Raw genomic sequence first — 5126 nt, 5'->3', positions numbered from 1 at the left:
GAAGATTTCAGGAGGGGGACCAGGAGTGTTCCAAAGGACCCAGGAGTTCAGTGGGGAACCCAGGAGTTCTGAGGGGACCCAGCAGTGACCCAAATGACCCAAGAGTTCAGGCGGCACCCAAGAGATCAGGAGGGACCCACCCAGGAGTTCAGGAGAGACTCACCCAGGAGTGCCCCAAAGGACCCAGGAGTTCAGGGGGGAACCCAGGATTGCCCCAAAGGATCCCGAGTTCAGGATGGGACCCAGGAGTGCCCCAAAGGATCCAGAGTTCAGGAGGGGACCCAAGAGTTCAGGAGGGGACCCACCCAGGACTTCATGGCGGGACCCAACCAGGACTTCAGGAGGGACCCACCCAGGAGCTCAGGAGGGACCCATTCAATAGTTCAGGAGGGGGACCAGGAGTGCCACAAAGGACCCAGGAGTTCAGGAGGGACCCACCCAGGACTTCAGGAGGGGACCCAGGAGTTCTGAGGGGAGCCATTCAGGAGTTCAGGAGGGGGACCAGGAGTGCCCCAAGGACCCAGGATTTCAGGAGGGGACCCAGGAGTGCCCCAAAGAATCCAGAGTTCAGGAGGGCACCCGCCCAGGAGTTCAGGAGGGCACCCGCCCAGGAGTTCAGGAGGGCACCCGCCCAGGAGTTCAGGAGGGACCCGCCCAGGAGTTCAGGGAGGGACTGAAGAATTCAGGAGGGGACCTAGGAGTTCAGGGGGTAACCAAAGAGTTCAGGAGAGCACCCAGGAGTGCCCCAAAGGACCCAGGAGTTCAGGAGGGGACCCAGGAGTGCCCCAAAGTACCTAAGACTTCAGGAGGGGACTCAGGAGTTCGGGAGGGGACGCACCCAGGAGTTCGGGAGGGGACCCACCCAGGAGTTCGGGAGGGGACCCAGCAGTGCCCCAAAGGACCCAGGAGTACAGGGGGGAACCCAGGTTTGCATCAAAGGACCCAAGAGATCAGGAGGACAACCAGGATTTCAGGAGGGGACCAACCCAGGAGTTCAGGAGGGGACCCACCCAGGAGTTCAGGAGGGGACCCACCCAGGAGTTCAGGAGGAGACCCACCCAGGAGTTCAGGAGGGGACCCACCCAGGAGTTCAGGAGGGGACCCATGAGTGCCCCAAATGATCCAGAGTTCAGGAGTGGACACAGGAGTGCCCCAAAAGATCCAGAGTTCAGGAGGGACCCACCCAGGACTTCACGGCAGGACACACCCAGGACTTCAGGAGGGGACCCAGGAGTTCAGGAGGGACCCATTCAGGAGTTCAGGAGGGACCCATTCAGGAGTTCAGGAGGGACCCATTCAGGAGTTCAGGAGGGGGACCAGAAGTGCCCCAAAGGACCCAGGAGTTCAGGGTGGGACCCACCCAGGAGTTCAGGAGGGACCCACCCTGGACTTCAGGAGGGACCAACCCAGGAGTTCATGGCGGGACCCACCCTGGACTTCATGAGGGGACCGAGGAGTTCAGAGGGGACCCATTTAGGAGTTCAGGAGGGGGACCAGGAGTGCCCCAAAGGACCCAGGAGTTCAGGAGGGGACCCAGGAGTGCCCCAAAGGATCCAGAGTTCAGGAGGGGACCCGCCCAGGAGTTCAGGAGGGGACCCGCCCAGGAGTTCAGGAGGGGACCCGGAATTCAGGGAGGGACTGAAGAATTAAGGAGGGGACCTAGGACTTCAGGGGATAACCCAAGAGTTCAGGATCGGACCCAGGAGTTCAGCAGAGGACCCAGGAGTGCCCCAAAGGACCCAGGAGTTCAGGAGGAGACCCAGGAGTTCCCCAAAAGATCCAGAGTTCAGGAGGGGACCCAGGAATGCCCCAATGGACCCAGGAGTTCAGGAGGGGACCCAGGCGTTCTGAGGGGATCCAGGAGTGCCCCAAAGTACCCAAGAGTTCGGGAGGGGACCCACCCAGGAGTTCGGGTGGGACCCACCCAGGAGTTCGGGAGGGGACCCACCCAGGAGTTCGGGAGGGGACCCACCCAGGAGTTCGGGAGGGGACCCACCCAGGAGTTCGGGAGGGGACCCAGCAGTGCCCCAAAGGACCCAGGAGTTCAGGAGGGGACCCAGGAGCTCAGGGTGGGACCCAAGAGCTTAGAAGGGGACCCAGGAGTTCACCAAAGGACCCAAGAGTTCAGGAGGGGACCCAGGAGTGCCCCAAAGGTCCCAGGAGTGAAGGGGGGAACACAAGAGTTCAGAGGGCACCCAGGAGTTCAGGAGGGGACCCAGGAGTGCCCAAAGGATCCAGAGTTCAGGAGGGACCCGCCCAGGAGTTCAGTAGGGACCTAGCCAGGAGTTCAGGGAGGGACTGAAGAATTCAGGAGGGGACCTAGGAGTTCAGGGGGTAACCCAAGAGTTCATGAGAGGACCCAGGAGTTCAGGAGAGGACCCAAGAGTGCCCCAAAGGACCCAGGAGTTCAGGGGGGAACCCGGGCGTTCTGAGGGGACCCAGGAGTGCCTCAAAGTACCCAGGAGTTCGGGAGGGGACCCACCCAGGAGTTCGGGAGGGAACCCAGCAGTGCTCCAAATGACCCAGGAGTTCAGGGGGGAACCCAAGAGTACTGAGGAGACTCAGGAGTGCCCCAAAGGACCCAGGAGTTCAGGGGTGAACCCAGGAGTTCTGAGGGGACCCAAGAGTTCCCCAAAGGACCCAAGAGCTTAGGAGGGGACCCAGGAGTGCCCCAAAGGATCCAGAGATCAGGAGGGGACCCAAGAGTTCAGGAGGGGACCCAGGAGTGCCCCAAAGGATCCAGGAGTTCAGGAGGGGACCCAGGAGTTCTGTGGGGGACCCAAGAGATAAGGAGGACACCCAAAAGATCAGGAGGGGACCCACCCAGGACTTCAGGAGGGGACCCAACCAGGACTTCAGGAGGGGACCCAGCAGTGCCCCAAAGGACCCAGGAGTTCAGGGGGGAACCCAGGAGTGCCCCAAAGGACCCAGGAGTTCAGGGGGGAACCCAGGATTGCCCCAAAGGATCCCGAGTTCAGGATGGGACCCAGGAGTGCCCCAAAGGATCCAGAGTTCAGGAGGGGACCCAAGAGTTCAGGAGGGGACCCACCCAGGACTTAATGGCGGGACCCAACCAGGACTTCAGGAGGGACCCACCCAGGAGCTCAGGAGGGACCCATTCAATAGTTCAGGAGGGGGACCAGGAGTGCCACAAAGGACCCAGGAGTTCAGGAGGGACCCACCCAGGACTTCAGGAGGGGACGCAGGAGTTCTGAGGGGAGCCATTCAGGAGTTCAGGAGGGGGACCAGGAGTGCCCCAAGGACCCAGGATTTCAGGAGGGGACCCAGGAGTGCCCCAAAGAATCCAGAGTTCAGGAGGGGACCCGCCCAGGAGTTCAGGAGGGGACCCGCCCAGGAGTTCAGGAGGGGACCCGCCCAGGAGTTCAGGGGGTAACCAAAGAGTTCAGGAGCGGACCCAGGAGATCAGGAGAGGACCCAGGAGTGCCCCAAAGGACCCAGGAGTTCAGGAGGGGACCCAGGAGTGCCCCAAAGTACCTAAGACTTCAGGAGGGGACTCAGGAGTTCGGGAGGGGACCCACCCAGGAGTTCGGGAGGGGACCCACCCAGGAGTTCGGGAGGGGACCCAGCAGTGCCCCAAAGGACCCAGGAGTTCAGGGGGGAACCCAGGTTTGCCCCAAAGGACCCAAGAGATCAGGAGGACACCCAAGAGATCAGGAGGGAAACACCCAGGAGTTCAGGAGGGGACCCACCCAGGAGTTCAGGAGGGGACCCAGCAGTGCCCCAAAGGACCCAGGAGTTCAGGGGGGAACCCATGAGTGCCCCAAATGATCCAGAGTTCAGGAGGGGACACAGGAGTGCCCCAAAAGATCCAGAGTTCAGGAGGGACCCACCCAGGACTTCACGGCAGGACCCACCCAGGACTTCAGGAGGGGACCCAGGAGTTCAGGAGGGACCCATTCAGGAGTTCAGGAGGGACCCATTCAGGAGTTCAGGAGGGGGACCAGAAGTGCCCCAAAGGACCCAGGAGTTCAGGGTGGGACCCACCCAGGAGTTCAGGAGGGACCCACCCTGGACTTCAGGAGGGACCAACCCAGGAGTTCATGGCGGGACCCACCCTGGACTTCAGGAGGGGACCGAGGAGTTCAGAGGGGACCCATTTAGGAGTTCAGGAGGGGGACCAGGAGTGCCCCAAAGGACCCAGGAGTGCCCCAAAGGATCCAGAGTTCAGGAGGGGACCCGCCCAGGAGTTCAGGAGGGGACCCGCCCAGGAGTTCAGGAGGGGACCCGCCCAGGAGTTCAGGAGGGGACCCAGAATTCAGGGAGGGACTGAAGAATTAAGGAGGGGACCTAGGAGTTCAGGGGATAACCCAAGAGTTCAGGATCGGACCCAGGAGTTCAGCAGAGGACCCAGGAGTGCCCCAAAGGACCCAGGAGTTCAGGAGGAGACCCAGGAGTTCCCCAAAGGATCCAGAGTTCAGGAGGGGACCCAGGAATGCCCCAAAGGACCCAGGAGTTCAGGAGGGGACCCAGGCGTTCTGAGGGGATCCAGGAGTGCCCCAAAGTACCCAAGAGTTCGGGAGGGGACCCACCCAGGAGTTCGGGAGGGGACCCACCCAGGAGTTCGGGAGGGGACCCACCCAGGAGTTCGGGAGGGGACCCAGCAGTGCCCCAAAGGACCCAGGAGTTCAGGAGGGGACCCAGGAGCTCAGGGTGGGACCCAAGAGCTTAGAAGGGGACCCAGGAGTTCACCAAAGGACGCAAGAGTTCAGGAGGGGACCCAGGAGTGCCCCAAAGGATCCAGAGTTCAGGAGGGGACCCAGCAGTGCCCCAAAGGTCCCAGGAGTGAAGGGGGGAACACAAGAGTTCGGAGGGCACCCAGGAGTTCAGGAGGGGACCCAGGAGTGCCCAAAGGATCCAGAGTTCAGGAGGGACCCGCCCAGGAGTTCAGTAGGGACCTACCCAGGAGTTCAGGGAGAGACTGAAGAATTCAGGAGGGGACCTAGGAGTTCAGGGGGTAACCCAAGAGTTCAGGAGCGGACCCAGGAGTTCAGGAGAGGACCCAGGCGTGTCCCAAAGGACTCAGGAGTTCAGGCGGGGACCCAGGAGTGTCCCAAAGGATCCAGAGTTCAGGAGGGGACACAGGAGTGCCCCAAAAGATCCAGAGT

Source organism: Patagioenas fasciata, unplaced genomic scaffold (assembly GCF_037038585.1).
Source record: "Patagioenas fasciata isolate bPatFas1 unplaced genomic scaffold, bPatFas1.hap1 Unplaced_4, whole genome shotgun sequence".
Taxonomy (NCBI): Eukaryota; Metazoa; Chordata; class Aves; order Columbiformes; family Columbidae; genus Patagioenas; species Patagioenas fasciata.
The sequence above is the reverse complement of the archived record's forward strand: the minus strand, read 5'-3'. Positions refer to the sequence as shown.